The sequence below is a fragment of the Schistocerca americana genome, chromosome 1 (assembly GCF_021461395.2).
Source record: "Schistocerca americana isolate TAMUIC-IGC-003095 chromosome 1, iqSchAmer2.1, whole genome shotgun sequence".
Lineage (NCBI taxonomy): Eukaryota > Metazoa > Arthropoda > Insecta > Orthoptera > Acrididae > Schistocerca > Schistocerca americana.
Window position 1 is genome coordinate 744,193,885 of NC_060119.1, and position 17,320 is coordinate 744,211,204.

A 17,320-nucleotide genomic window follows, 5' to 3' on the forward strand; every position below is an offset into this window, starting at 1 on the left:
ACCTGGTGAAAATTGGTTTACTGTGGTCTGTTTTTTTGCTTGAAGTAATGATCCTCATTGCTTTCTTTTGCAGTGAAAGCACATTCTTGCAGCCTGCAGAATGGCCCCACAACAACAGCCCATAACTGATGTGGCTGTGGAATATTGCACAGTATACAGTTAGAAGGTACTGTTCTGGTACTATACTTTTCAGTTTCCTCAAGAGGTACAGGATCCATGAAAGTTTGGAACATAAATGTTTGGTGTGCTGTTGCCAGGTTAATTTGGTATCAATGAGAAAGCCCAGAAGTTTAACATCTGCTGCATTACCCAGTGCTCCAGTATTGCTGAGGCTGCATATCATCCTCTGAGTTTTTTCTTAATTAATTTTCATTTTGTTCATGATAAGCAAGGCCTTAGCTTCATTGAACAAGACTTCTGCTTGTTGGACTGCCTCTTCGACATTCTCTCCTTTTGAGAACAAGGTTGTATCATCTACAATGATTGCATGTATGTGTGGGACAAATTGTTAGCTATCCACAAGCACTGTCTATCATTCGAACCCAATGAGAAGTGCTGGGCTATAACCAGCCAGATTGAAGAAATTGACACATTTACAGTTAGTCATTCCATTGTTGAGATGACTTCGATCTCAGTTGCCCTCTAAAGACGAATTTATGAGTGAAAGAAGGTGCCAATATTACCAGTTAGCACATACAGAATATTAGATGCCATAGGCACCCGAAGTAAAGCTGTCAAACAGCAAGCCTGTCTTGAAGTGAACCTTAAGAAACAGATCCTTATTGTTGACACCTAGTGGACGATTAGATACTAGGTGTCGATTTCCTTACAGAGAAGAACTTATTAATAGAGATTTCTGAAAAAAACGTAGGATGCCATATCATGAAGGTAAATTTGTCAGCTTCAACTGAAAGGCGAGGCCAATTCTTTCAGCAGCTATGGCTTCAGATCTGCAACTACATCTACATACATCCTCCACAAGTCATCATGCAATGGGGATCAAACCGGCACCCACACATCTTAGCACCTTAGACATATGCACTGTTAATGACATAATAAAGCCACTGAGGATAAAGTATCTCAATCAAGCCATATTAATGACCAACAGTGAGTCAATCTGAAGAGCGTTCTACACAATTACAGCGACATTTTTGAAGAGAAGTATGGAGTGCTTAATTTCAATGAGAGCAAACTAGAAGTTGTACCTCATGAATTATTCGTTTTGCTGTCATACTCCCAAGTCATGGGCAAAGACACCCACCATTACAAAAGAAATAAATCGGATGTTTCATTCGGGAATCATTAAACCATCAAAACGCTCTTACACAACACACTTTTAGTAGTGATCAAGCCTGGTGGTAAAAGGGGCTAGTACTTGAGGCCAGAGGTATCAGTAAGATAGAAGCACAAATCAGGATCAAATCTGAAATTTTGCAGAATAAGATATGCGAGCAGCATTGACGTTTGGTCTTCTTGCTGGTAAATTCCATTAGAGGGAAACTCATTACAATGTGCTGCTTTTGTTTTCGCTGCTAAGAGCTACCAGTTTAAAGTTTTCTCTTTCACTTTGTCTGTTAGCTCACGTATATTTATAACATTTCTAGATAAGTTACTGTACCCTTAACGTCTGGAACAACTTACACCATAAGCCATATTACTATTTATTAATTGCCACTGACAAATCGACAGGGAGAGATTTCCAGGATGAAGGTGTCCCAACAGGGAAACATTCGAAGCCATTGATCGTCAGCTTAGGGAACACGGAGTATTTAATCCTGTTACTCGAGACTGGGGGAGTCCTAGAAGGATGAGGACACCGCAACGGGAAGTGGCAGTTCTTAATGCAGTTGTCGACGACCCTCGTGTCAGTACAAGACATATAGCTGCGACACAGAATGTTGACCACATGAATGTCTGGCGAGAGTTACATGAGGGCCAGCTGTATCCGAACCACTTACAGCGTGTGGGCATCATCAGCAGCTGATTTCCCTACCTAGGTATTCTTCTGCTAGTCGTTTACTCAACAAAGTGTCAAACCTAATTTTAGTGCAACCATGCTGTTCGCAGATGTGGCGTCGTTTCAAAAAGATCATTTTTCAATCCTCACGCAACTGTTGAACCAAGTCATCAACAAAGATTTCTCTCAATGTTTGGGCCAGCACTTTTGATGACTATTTGATAGGGTCTCACTGTATTCCATGCAGGTTCAACAGATGAAGTTACCACGATTTTGTAGAGAATGTTCTACCTGACCTATTAGCAGATGTGCCTTTAGCTGTGCGACAAAACATTTACATCAAGCATGATGGAATACCTCCTCATTTTAGTGTTAATATCTATCGACCTCTAAATTACAGATTCAGTGACAGATGGGTAGGAAGAGGCGGACTAATTGCCTGGCCTCTACACTCTCTGGACTTCAACACACTGAACTGTTATCTGTGGGGGCATTTGAAAGCTCTTCTGTGTGCCCATGTTATGGAAAGCTGCAAATCATATGCAATACTCCAGTGATACTGCAATGCATCCGAGATTCACTAATGATACCGGGTTGATGCATGTGTCACTGGCCATGCAGAGCATTTTTAATATATGAGGTGAGAAAAAAAGAGATGTAACATGGAAACAAAACGTTCATGTAACATAATTTCTTTCTATACACTTGAGGAATATGTCCTGCAATTTGTGCCATACAGAATAAAAAGGTTATTCATTTGCAGGAAGCAACAGTGTTCAAAACAGTAACACAATGCTCTACACATTCTGTGACAAGATGTAATGTAGTTGAATACCAGTTCTGCCAAGATGTAGTCTGCCTGCCATGCATCACTCACATATGTGAACTGTGACTTTACTGTGCTACAATCACGCTATTGTGGAACATATTTGGCCTTGATTCATTTGATCTGTTTGTCTTTCAAATTCATGACAATGTGTTGCAAGGCAAAGCCAACAAGTTTGTTGCAGATATTACTATGAAAGACAATGCTCAGCCGAAATTTTGCCAGGCCAGAACTGTTCCCATTGCATTATGGGACAATGTGGCTGCCGAACTTGAAGAATTGCAAGATAGAGGAGCTATTGCTTTCATACAAGCTAGTCAATGGGCAAGTCCAATGCCTTTGCCCCCCAGACCTTCAGGTTGCATTCGCCTCTTGTTGACTTTAAGTCTACAGTCAACTCACAACCTGTGACTGATACTTCTCCATTGCCACACCCACAGCATCTCAGGGACAGATTAGGCGCTGGTCGCTACTTATTAAAAATTGATTTGCGTGACGCGTACCTTCAAACACTATTAGATGAAGAATCTCAAACTATGTGTGTTGTGAACACTCATTTGGGCTTGTTTAAATATTTGCATTTGCCTTCTGTACCCACCATTTTCCAACAGTATTTGAAACATCTGACTACTGAAGTTAAAACTATTTGGACGATATTGTCGTAGCAGGTTGTACACCTGAAGAACACATTGCAAGTTTGCGTGCTTTGTTTCGTGTGTTATCTGATGCAGGACTGAAGTGCAGACTGGCTGAGTGTAATTTTTAAAAATCTGAGTTGCAGTATCTTGGCCATATCATAAAAAGTCAAGGTGTACATCCTCTTCAGTCACATTTGTTAGCCATACATGACCTGCCAGTCCCTCTCAATATCACAGAATTGCAGTCAGTCTTAGGGAAAATGAATTATTATATTCGGTTCATACCGAATGCTGCACAAATCTCAGTTCCATTGCATCTCGTATCCATTGCATCTCAGCTCCATTTGCTTTTCAAAAACTTAGATATGCATTGCTCAGTGATTGATGCTTGGTTCACTTTGACCCTGACAAACCAGTTGTGTTGCAAGTTGCATTGCTCTTGCAGAATCAGTGCAGTGCTTTCGCACAGATTTGGTGACAAAGACAGGCATATTGTTTTAGGATCAAAAGTGTTGTCCAAAGCTCAATGCAGCTATTCACAAATAGAGAAAGGTGTATTTCCTGTTGTGTATGGTGTCATCAAATTCAACCACTATTTGTATGGCAGAAAGTTCTACTTAGTAATGGATCAAAAGCCGTTGCAGTCCTTGTTTCATCTGATGAAGCTGGTTCCTATACGAACTGCCAAAAAATTGCAGAGATGGGCTTTGCTGTTGTCTCAATACCAGTACAGATTGTGAGTCGTCCGACAGCTCAACATGGTAATGGCGGACGTGGTTTGACGTCCTACAAGTGGCCCTAATACAGACTTTGACGCATGTCGTTGTCACATCAGTACTCAGGATTCTAAATTGCTCTAGTCCTTTCCTCTGAACTATTGGAAAATTGCACAGGCCTCGGAAGCTGATTCAGATTTGAACATTTTGCTAAAATTCATTCGCATATTTTGGCCTTGCTCATTGCATATAATTAAGAACTCTATAGTGCGCCAATACTTTGCACATCAGCATATCCTTGATATACAGGATGATGAGATTCATGTTCAAAACGGCAGTGGACAGTCACGTGTGTTGATCCCTAAAGCTTTGCAAAAAGAAGTGTTGCAGTTACTTCACCAAAGACATTGAAGGATTGTTCGCATGAAACAGTTAGTGGCTCGACACTGTTCTTGACAGGGTATGGACACCCAAATAGAACAGCTGATGGCACAGGGTCATGCATGTGCGGAAACTCAGTCCACTCTGCCACAAAAGTTCTCTGCTTCGCCTAAGTCGTAATCACCATGCCTACATATGCACATAGACTTTGCAGGTCCTTTTTGGAACATTCATAGGTTGATTGTGGTAGACTCTTATAGCAAATTTCCTTTTCTGTGCCAATGAACTCAACAACGTCACATAACACGGTTCAGGCGTTGCCCTCTATTTCTTGTCTCGAAGGTTTGCCTGAAGTCATAGTGCAGAGAAACAGCTCGCAGTTCATGTCAAATGAATTTGAAACATTCTGTGAACACAATGGCATACAACATGTCACTACTGCACCGTTCCAGCCACAGTCAAACAGCGAAGCAGATCATATTGTCAGAACCTTCAAGCAGCAGATCGCCAAACTTCACACTGCACACACCAGGGATCAAACATTGCAACTGTTTCTTGCCTCCTGTCGCACGCATCCAGGAGATGGACCATCGCCAGGGGAATTCCTTCACACCTGCCACCATCGGACACTGCTCCACAGTAGTGGGACAACCTGTGTATCACCCCACTTTGCATTGTTGCCAGATTTATTCAAGATGGCAGTAATAGATATGGCGATGTAGCAATATCTCTCCCCATCCCCTCTCCAGATATTGTGGGAAGTTCAAATTTTGCCAGAAAAGAGGTCAATTGGGCTTCTTCCACTAACCTGAGAAATTGGCGGGAAAAAATGTCACTTGGGCCACCTCCACTAACCTAAGTCATCCGATCGCCACCTCTTCCATAGAACTGGCGGCAAAAGGTCTCATCCTGTGTTGGGCTGCTCGATAGGATGGACATAAGTCTTTATTTTCCATGCAGTGTTTATTTAGACAATTTGAGGCAGTAGCTCCACCAAGTGCGTTCACCATGAGGTCCTGAGTCCAACTGACCTAGTACACAGTACTGCCACCAGTGGGCGCTGTCATCCCTTCCATGATACAATCCAAGATGGCGGTCTGGAGGAAAAATGGCGAGAAAAGAACTCAATCTGTTCTGGGCTGCTGGAGAGAGGAAGTAGTATACTTCATTTATTTTGGAGCAGTTTATTTAGGGACGGATTTCACGTAGTTTATATGTTACACTGATACAAAACACTCGCCCTGGCGTGCTTGGGGTCACACCACATAGCCTACAGACCTGCAAACTACTCGTAAGTCACCGAAATACTGCAGTACACTGATGTACAGATGCGCAAAAAACTCGTAAATTGTCAAAACTATGCATGTAAAACGCTCTGCAGACCCACTCACTAATTATAAACTGTCGAAATAATGCATACAATTTATTTAACGACGGATTTCACGCAGTTTGTTTATTACACTGATATAAAACACTCACCCTGGCGTACTTGGGTTCACAGTAAATAGTCTACAGACCTGCAAACTACTCGTAAATCACCGAAATAATGCAGTACGCCGATGTGCAGACACACAAACAACTCGCAAATTGTGAAAATACTGCATGTAAAAGGCTCTGCACACACGCTTGCTCATCATCAACTGTCGAAATTATGCATTGCAAAGCCTGCATATCTGTTCATAAAATAATGCAACCGTCCACTACTCATTAATTGTCAAAAAGTAATGCATGCGTAGCGCTATGCAAACACGCTCACAACCCTCAAGTAGCTGAAAATAATGGAATGCACAAACACTCTCTACACGGAAAAAACGCTTTCGAACTATCGTTAAGCGCAACATGTCAACGAATTCCTCCCGACAGAGCACCAAGGTACACACGCTAGGTGGCGCGGTCACACCAGTCCCACATGCGAGACGCTGCTGGGACGCTCGCACGTGTTACCGTTGCTGGCGCGATGCCTCTCTACCTGCTGTCCAGCGAAGACCTCATGGCCGAGCGACTCACCATCACAGGCGCAGATAAAGGGTTGTCAGTGTTATATTGACGTCACAGGTCTATGTAACTAAGAGCCAAGTCCCCCCCCCCCCCCACCCACCACCCTCTGAACACGCAATACAAATATATTGCAATGCTTCCCAGAATAGCACAGGGTGCATTGTTCCTAGCAATCCTAATGTTACATGCAAAAAAATGGTTCAAATGGCTCTGAGCACTATGGGACTTAACATCTATGGTCATCAGTCCCCTAGAACTACTTAAACCTAACTAACCTAAGGACAGCACACAACACCCAGTCATCACGAAATGTTACATGCAAGACATGTCTAGCCATGCATGTGTTTACTGTGGCTGACGCATAGCTGCATGTCCAGCAGTGGCCTAATTGTCAAGCGAGAGATGCCTGCATAACAGTTCACCCTCGCAGGTGCAGCTAAAAGGTTCTCAATGTTATATTGACGTCACATGGCTATCTCTCGGAAATAGTAAAGTGCCACAGAAACAGTTAACAGTCGCTTTTGTAGGAGCTTTCGTTATTTCCCAGCTTACCTGCATGGAAATTCTTGTCCTAACATGACCTGTTTACGAAAATAGCCCAGAATAGCGACGAATGTATTCCTCCTGAAGGTCCTAACGTGACACCCTGTCCATCACGTGTTGCCCTTCCTGGAAATCGTTAAGTCCTGTTTACAACAAACATCGCCGAAATGCCAACATTCTCACCACTATGTAGAGTCTCCTATATCCCAGCACAAAGGATGCCTTGCGAATGAATGGAACATTCTGATCAGCTCTTACTGAATTTACCGGCAAATTTCTGATGCTGCCAGTGGGGAGCCACTGTCCACCTTTTTCTTTATGCAGATGAGACTTGCCGTGGCAAAGCTATTTTGTACAGATCACCATATTACACTGACAGTTAAACCCTGCAAAAGTGCCCTACAGATCTTCAAATATGTAAAGTCTTGCTCAATTACACTGCTCTGCCACTGATGACAGAAACTTGAATATTTCAGCATGAAACCGATCTCCACATACCATACCGATGTAATAAACATACAATTCATATTCTGCGCCATACAAAATCGCCCCTTTTGCATCGACTGCCAGACACTCGTACATATACCACGAAGACAGACAGCATAAGGACATGTACCGTATATACTCCTAGCAGCACTTGATATTTCCCATGGGGTTGGGTGGTCATCCACCACAGCCGATGGTCACAAGTCATCCCCTCCCTATGCTTGAACATAGCGCCTTCAGCAGATTGAAGTCACTCTCTAAACTGTTGTACAAAGGCATGCTCTTTTCCCCTTGGCACAAAGGCGTTACTGTTTCTGCTTGCTTGCTTGCTTTGTACACCCTGCAGACACAAGCCCATACACATACATACAGAAAACAGAGCAAACATACTGCAAATGTGGAATATGTGGGTGGAGGTGACTGGATGCAATCAAGTACAGTGTTATACTATGCCTCCCAATCAGAAAAACAGTGCATTTTTGCTAGTTGTTGACAGCCGTACAACATTTACAAGCGATTTTACAACACGAAACGAGAGGTTATCTCTTGCTTGGGTATAATCGACATAAAATCGACAGAACTGTGAAAAAGACGGAAAATATATATAAATTGAGAGAATATACTCTGAAACGTGGGCAAATTGAGACAGTGCTTGCATGTCTTCTGGTTGGTGCAGAACTATTTGTACATTGGAACAAGTATGCGACAGCAAGAGGAGTCCAAGAAAACGTCGACATGGAAGTGAAGGGAATCAGGGAAGCAGTCACTTTTTTCTGTGAATGCAGTATTCTATTCCACATCTATTGAGGTAACAGTGATACACGCAAGGAAAACAGAGAACCATCAGCCTCTAAATTAAATGCATCTGCGTTAAAGGATAACAGTGAGTGGATGGAATGATCGATTGAGATGTAGCTGCAAAGAGGTAGGATTTAATGGCAGACTGATGATGCATTCTAGAGAGGGAGGGAGATTTTTCTGCAGATGATTTTACCATTTTTTCGCTGTTTTGTCAGGATGCATCCGTCACATGACATAGACTGTGTTCGACTCATATACAACCACGTGTTCTGTATTTGACTTTGAGCACTGTCTACTTGTGATCGTTAACAGCAAACCTCTCGGTCATCAGAGGACTATCACCTCATGTGAGATGAAACGTGACCATCCTGTTTCGACACATTCCTCTAAACGAAGGAAGATTTATGCGATGTACTCCATTCCCTTGTCGCATCTTGGATATAAAACCTAGACTTCAGTTTCATAACCAAGATGATTTTAAGTTAGCGATAGGTGTGTGTGAAGCACTGCAATCCCCATGTATACATATGCCTGACAGAAGTGCTGTTTACTGAGTTAGTGGCGGCACGACGTGTAATTTCACATGTCGGATGCCACTGCTATGTGTTTATCTGTTTTCTTGTAAGAGGTATTCTCCATTACTAACGATCATTTTATGTAGGACTGATTTGGGCATAGTATAATTTCTGAACCGTGATCGGATGTGAGCAGTGGACGCTATATAACTATGGAAAGCTATAATGCGCATGTATCACACAGAGCCGCTGTTTTAAGGAAGTAGTTTTTTCATTTTACTGTTTGTTATCGTAGTTTATCTTAGAGAAACCTGCAAGAAGGATGTAAGTCATGTGCTAGAAATATATTTCTTACAGTGAGATATTAACAGCACTGCATTCCACACGACTGATAGGTCGGAAACTGAAGTGATCTAACATTATTGCCTGTTTTAAGTGCAGAACCGTGTAGCCTTCGGAGTGCGTGTGTTTATGTTCTCTCTTAACACTACCCTGCTGGTACTGATCCCACACACTAGAACAATACTTTAAAATTGATAGTGTAATTGATTTACATAAAATACTTCGAACTCCATCCATCTGGAGCTCCATCATGCATAAAAACGACCCGTTTCTTGTTCTTTTTACCTGTCTGCTAATACTTCACAACACTTTCAAATCTACTACTATACACCGATAAGGGGTGCTAACCTCCTCGACGTGGGCACATCTGGAGAAATCTTGTGCACTTGGATGGGCAAGGACTTGGCAAGCTCCATTCATTCACGAGACGCATAATGTAGTGGTCTACTTCTGCTCAGCTGCAGATTAAATTGGTAATGGTGCTGCAGGGCGAGTTGGTCAAAGACAGTGTGAGGGGGTCTTTCAGTCTCTAATTTTGTCCTGAGACTGCGAGAATGCCCTGTAACTCCCATCCACATAGAGATAGATCATAAATTATGCACTATGCTCGAGGTGCTAGAAATATGTAGAGTGCTATCTAGTATACATTGATGATGTATATGCTCGAGAATTAACAATGAATGGAGGTACTGCACGGTCATCTATATATATTCGCAATGATACTCGCAAAGCAGAGAGGGGGCGGTTTAGCGATGATACTGAAGCTGGGAAACATGCTGTCACATCATTGATCAGTGTTGAAATTACTGTAAAATTGCTAAAATTGTTCGCACTATCAACTGCAATGCTTATTGCAGTACATCGACAGTGTCTTTTCCATCCCATCCGTCACTGGCACGCTGTTGGTTACCACATAATGATTGACTGACATCGCTTGTTTGAGTTGGAGAAAGAGTTTTGGTGGAGAAGCAGTTCCTTCTGGGGATGGCTAGCACCGAAACAGTGATCGCGTAAACGACTGCATATGGGGAATCAGTCGAAATGGAATGCAAAGCCATCAGCTATTCAGTCACTGTGACAAATGAGTTTAAATGTAGAGGTCGCCAATCACCAGCAGTTTGGAAACGCACCACAATGCCGCCAAACTTTTCCAGTACCCTTTGTTGTAACTGTCTTTTATTTAAAATCATTCAGTGTGTTGGTGTGTTATGGTAGCAGCAGTAACAACATGATTTACATCATGTAATGTCTAGCTTTCTCTGAGAAGCAATGGGAAAAAAAGTATGGCAGTGAAGAAAAGGTGTTACAGCAGAAAAAAAATGTTTCATGCAATGACTCAGTGTCACAGGGAGCGTCTCTCGCGACTTATAGTATAGTTTGTGGGATACGGTTATCCTCCTACAGTACAGGCAACGCAACTTCACACTGGTCGGTGCAATGGATCAATACCTGTATATTTAATAGGATCGCCACGTGTGCTCGATGCCTGCATGCGGACAGTATTTGTTTTCGATATATGGGAGGAGGAAGTTACAGTAAAACTCTTATCGAGTTCTCTATCGAATGAAGTTAGTGGAGCCTTAATAGTTCGTAATTTTTCTCTGCTGGTTGGTACAGAGTAACGATGATAGCATGTTGGGGTGATAGACGTGAATGGGCCCTGAGGGATACGGATCTGCTTCGGACTGTTGCAGGAGCAGGCTTCGTTTGGTGCTGACCTTACACATCGTACATAGTTGGCGGAACTACGACAACATGTCCCCATTTCAAATGGTTCAAATGGCTCTGAGCACTATGGGACTCAACTGCTGAGGTCATTAGTCCCCTAGAACTTAGAACTAGTTAAACCTAACTAACCTAAGGACATCACAAACATCCATGCCCGAGGCAGGATTCGAACCTGCGACCGTAGCGGTCTTGCGGTTCCAGACTGCAGCGCCCTTAACCGCACGGCCACTTCGGCCGGCTGTCCCCATTTCCACCAAATGGTCAAAACATGGTCCTGTCACACTAACTCGTGTCTCTCTGTTTATACACGACTTGCAGGAGGTGGTATATATAGTTCTCTCCGACTTCTGCTCAGTTCTGGCTTACATTGGAACGATTACATGCGCAAAGCTAGAGAAACGGGAGCAGTTGCAAGAGGCATAGGAACTATCTAAAATTTTACTGTAGCAGATACGTTCGAAAAAGGTGACTCGTTTCGAAATATGAGAGTTCTAGAAATATGTCTCACTAGTAACTCTAATCATTAAAGGACTTCTCCATAGGATCCAACTCAGGCATGTGATTGAATGGGAAGACTTGATTCCAAATTCCAAACAGCATTTCTACTGGAGAGCATAGCACTAGAGGTCTGAAAAATTAGTGTACATTTCTTACAACCTCAGTCAGCACACCATCTAGTGTTTGCGATCCTTCTCAATCAACCTTCGCCTATAACCCATTGAATATATCGCAGTACCTTTGACACGGCATCGAGACAGAATATGTTACAAATACTGGTGAAATATCTAGCAGTGGCATGAGGGAGTTGCAAATACCAGCTTCGTACTACGTTCCTTAGCCGAATCACTTCTTAAATTCGGTTATTCTATCACGAGGTTGCATCGTCGGCGCCGTGTAACAACACTGTTGTTCTGATAATAAACACTCCGGCATTCACTGTCTATATTCAGTGTCGTGGTATTGGTCTGGAAAAAGCACTTCATTTCGAGGTAATGCAATACCTCGAATATAAACCCAGTATAGCTTTTAACATGGCAATTTGTGTGTACCTGTAGAACCAGACCGATTGTGATAGTAATATGTGTTGTGGATTGGCAAGACAGCCAACCCACTATGAGAGGAAGCCAAAAGGCACGCGTTTTAGCTCACGTAAGCTGGCGTGAGGTCTGGAACAGGTCAAGGAAATGAGACTAGCAAAAAAAGGACGTAGCTGTGGAATACTTAACTTTAATCCATAAATGGTGAACATCGCTCTTGACGGTACATGTTTTACAGCATCAATAGTAACTGGTAATGGCGCCTTGCTAGGTCGTAGCAAATGACGTAACTGAAGGCTATGCTAACTATCGTCTCGGCAAATGAGAGCGTATTTTGTCAGTAAACCATCGCTAGCAAAGTCGGCTGTACAACTGGGGCGAGTGCTAGGAAGTCTCTCTAGACCCGCCGTGTGGCGGCACTCGGTCTGCAGTCACTGATAGTGGCGACACGCGGGTCCGACGTATACTAACGGACCGCGGCCGATTTAAAGGATACCACCTAGCAAGTGTGGTGTCTGCGGTGACACCACAATATGATCGTGTTTTTAACATCTGGCGGTTTTCAACACGATTAGGCATCTCCTTCTAAGGTACAGTGGTACCACTCGCAAGAAAAACTTATGAGGTACGTCCACCCATCGCTGATTTTCGCTCAGTATTATTTCGTATCTCTGGCAATCCGGTATTGGCGGTATATGTACGAGTGTCTGGCGGTCTACAGCTATATGCATCGTGCAAAACGGGCGACTTTCTATGGCGCAGGATATGAATTGTATGTTTACTACATCGATATGGTATGTGGAGATAGATTTCACGCTAAAATATTCAAGTTTCCGTCCTCTGTGGAAGAGCAGTGTAATTAAGCAAGACCCTTTCCGTATTTGAAGATCTGTAGACCACTTCTGCAGGGTTTAACTGTCAATGTAATATGGCGATCTGTACAAAATAGTTTTACCACTGCAGAAAGAAAAAGGCGGATAGTGCTTCCACACTGGCAGCGTAAGTAATTTGGCGGGTAATTCAGTAAGAGCTGATCAGAATGCTCCATTCATTCGCAAGGCATCCTTTGTGCTGGGATATAGGAGACTCTAAATAACGGTGAGAACGTTTGCATTTCGGAGATGTTTGTTGAAAGGAGGGTAACATGTAATGGACAGGGTGCCACGTTAGGACTATCAGGAGGAATACATTCGACGTTCTTCTGGGCTATTTTCGTAAACAGATCCTGTTAGGACAAGAATTTCCACGCAGACAAACTGAGAAATCACGAAAGCTCCTACAAAAGCGACTGTTAACTATTTCTGTGGCACTTTACTATTTCCGAGAGGTAGCCATGTGACGACAGTGTAACACTGAGAACTTTTTATCTGCACCTGCGAGGGTGAGCCGCTATGCTGACATCTCTCACTTGGCTATTAGGCCTCTGCTGGACTTGTAGCTACGCATCAGCCACTGTAAACACGTGCGTGGCTAGACATATTTCACACGTCCTGTTAGGATCGCTAGGAACAATGCACCCTGTCCTATTCTGGGAAGTGTTGCAATAGATTTCTATAGTGCATTCAGAGGGGGGACTTGGCTCTTAGTTACATAGTCCTGTGACGTCAGTATAACACTGACAACCTTTCATCTGTTATACAACAGCGAGTCGCTCGGCCATTAGATCTTCGCTGGACAGCAGGTAGGGAGGCATCGCGCCAGCAACGGTAAACACGTGCGCATGGCCCAGACGTGTCTCGCTTGTGGGACTAGCATGGGCGCGCCGCCCAATGTGTGTGCCTTTGTGCTCTATTGGGAGGAGTTCGTTGATATGTTGCAGTTGACGATATTTCGAAAGCGTTTTTCCTGTGCAATGAGAGTTTGTGCATTCCATTATTTTCGGCTGCTTAAGCGTTGTGAGCTTTTTTGCATAGCGTAGCGATACACATGCATTATTGTTTGACAATTTGTGAGTAGTGGATGGTTGTGAACAGATGTGCGGGCTGTGCAATGAATAATTTCGACAGTTGACGATGAGCAAGCGTGTTTGCAGAGCTTTTTACATGCATTATTTTTACAATTTGCGAGTTGTTTGCGTGTAGGTACATCGGTGTACTGCATTATTTCGGTGATTTACGAGTAGTTTGCAGGTCTGTAGACTATTTACTATGGCCCCAAACACGCCAGGGTAAGTGCTTTGTATCAGTGTAATAAATAAACTACCTGAAATCCGTCCCTAAATAAACTGTATGCATTATTTCGTCAGTTTGTAATTAGTGAGCGTGTCTGGAGAGCATTTTAGATGTATTATTTTGACAATTTACGAGTTGTTGCCTTTCTGCACATCAGTGAACTGCATCATTTCGGTGATTTACGAGTAGTTTGCAGTTCTGTTCAAATGGTTCTAAGCAGTATGGGACTTAACATCTGAGTCCCCTAGACTTAGAACTATTTGAACCTAACTAACCTAAGGACATCACACACATACATACCTGAGGCAGGATTCGATCCTGTGACCGTAGCAGCAGTGTGGTTCCAGACTGAAGCGCCTCGAACTGCTCGGCTACAGCGGCTGGCTTGCAGGTCTCTAGGGTATGTAATTGACTCCAAGCTCCTAGGATGAGTGTTATATCAGTGTAATAAATAAACTATGTGAAATCTGTCCATAAATAAAGTGTTCCAAAATAAAAAGTACACTCCTTCCTCTCTCCAACAGCCCAGAACAGGCTGAGTCCTTTTCCAGCCATTTTCCTCCAGACTGCCGTCTTGGATTACGTCATAGAAGTGATGACAGCGCCCTCTGGTGGCAGTTCTATGTACTACGTCAGTACTCTGGACCTTATGGTGTACACACTGGATGGAGGTCCTGTCTCAAATTGTTTAAATAAACACTACATGCAAAATAAAGACTTATGTCCAACCTATCGAGGAGTCCAACACGGGATGAGACCTTTCGTCGCCAGTTCCACGGATGAAGTGTCAGTCGGATAACGTAGGATTGTAGAGGTGGTCCAAGTGACGTTTTTACCGCCAGTTTCTCAGGTTAGTGGAGGAAGCCGAATTTATCTTTTTTCCACCAAAATTTGAACTTCCCGTCATGTCGTCATTGCGATGTTGCCATCTTGCCATCTTGGATCCACCATCTTGAATAAATTTGACAACAATGCAGAGTGGCGCTATGTGCAGGTTGTTGTTCTATTCCCCACCTGTTCTACCAGCAGATGGTGGCTGCGAGGTGAGGTCCTTCGTCAACTTGGCGCATGTATGTATCTCATTTCAGGCCCAGATAGTTTTCAGCGCCAACATCACAATCAAATCCGCCAGTGTCAGGCACACAGTGATCCTTCTGTATCTTTTCTCTCAGATGGATCCTGAGTACAGCGCTGCTCCAGCAGCCGCCAGAGGCTGTCACCACAACACCACAGGACAACCCCATGGAGGCAGGGTTTCCTGATGAATCTGGCCTCACCCACATGCCTGCATCTGAGGCCTTCTACATCTTGGTATGGGCCTCAGGAGGTGGACACTTACCCATTGGACGTTTTCTTCGGGACATTTCCACCAGAACAAAGTCTGGATGTTTGGGTATGACTGGAAGTCTGACATCCGCTGCAGCCACTGCTTTCGGTCCATCAGCACATCCACGCTCCACCCTTCCCCTCACCTTGCCCCAGTTGTCATGCTCCATATACAATGACAATCCATCTCTTTTGTGGGGGGCGGAGGAATGTTATGGCGTAAAGTCAGCACGGACTCGCCAGTTGGGAACGACAGAGAAAAGAAGGCTGTGAGAAGAGGTCAGCCAACCGCATGATGACCGACCTTCCTCCAGGACAACAGCGCGACAGCAATGACCCCTAATGAAGGCGACATAAGCGCCAAGCCTGACAGTTGGCACCCACTTTGACAGCAGCTTCAATATTAGACACTTTGTTAGCCGATTCATTAGTAATCTCTACATAGCTCACTTAAAGATCGGCAGTCACTGCATTTTTAGTTGACAGACTTTTGTTAGAAGCGGTCACTAGGACCAGAAATGTTACTTGTGTTTGTCTATTCTGAAGAAGAATGATTATTTTGTATGTCGCCCTTTGCTTGCGACACATCTGTGTAATTACACTTGGTGGATTGTCATATGTAAAGGACTTCAAGAATTCTCAGATCAGAGTTAAGTATTTGTAGTTGTCTTGTTGTAATCAAACTCTTTAATATGAGTTGTTTGACTGTCTGTCTAGCAAACCAAGTACACAGGATTCCTAGACACAACATGTACCATATAGATTGCCCATCACTACAGTTGCATAATGTGGGAATATTACCAGCCCACGTTAGTGGACTACTTTGGAGGGCAGGCTGTACATCAGAAGTAAGAAGTGTATATCCAGACTCCTGACAGGTAGGCTGCCCAGCAAGACATGTGTGTTGTGGGATTGGCATAACTTTGCTTTATCGACATGTTTTCTAGGGGCTACAAGTGCAGTTGGTCATGGTTGGAGGGAGGTTGAGGAGATGGATAGAGAAGGGGATGGTCAGAGTGAGGGTGTAGGAGAAGATGGGTGGAAAGTGGGGGAAGAGGAGATGAACAGACAGAGTTGGGAGGAGGAGATGGATGCATGTGAAATAATGAGGTGGACAGAGAGATGGGAGAAAAAAAAGGTGAATGCAGAGAGGAGGGAGGAGGAGATGTGTGCAGTATATGTGGAAAGTGTATGCCAGCGATTCCATGAGGAAAAGGTTAGTAGCCAATACAATTGGAAAGGAGTCCAGTGCACATAGCTTAGTACGCTTCCCTCAAAGTATTAAATAGGGAAGCAGGCCATTCTATCCTGAAATGACATGCAGGTTTGTTAAAGATCAGAAACTCCATGATGTTGTGGAAAATGGAATGCTCAGGAGTGATCGCCCAATGTTGACTAACGCTAAAACGCTATTGTGAAGGTTAGCTGCAATACTGGAAGATAGATGCTCACAATAAGAAGTTCTCAGAAAAGCGAAAAAATCTTACCAATATTACTTACTGGCAAAAGATGTTTACAAACATCAAGATGTTTGTTGTGAGGAATATATAAAGAAAACTCAGAAACCAAAAACAAGAACTCATACCAGAACGAAAGGATTAACAGCTTGATAACTTGCTTTTCCTTGTGCCTACAGTCCCACTATTGATACAGAAGGTATAGCATGTGTAGTATCGCACCATTTCCTGTGCTTTCCATTTCAACTTAAAGTTGAGATAGTGCTGAAGTCATTGATGAACTCTGCCTCTGGAATGGGTTATGTTTACTATCCTATTCTCCACAGCCTTCCAGATTACTCATTGATGACACTTCTATGAACCTTGAACAACCTCTGGATGAAAGTGCCTCTAGTTCA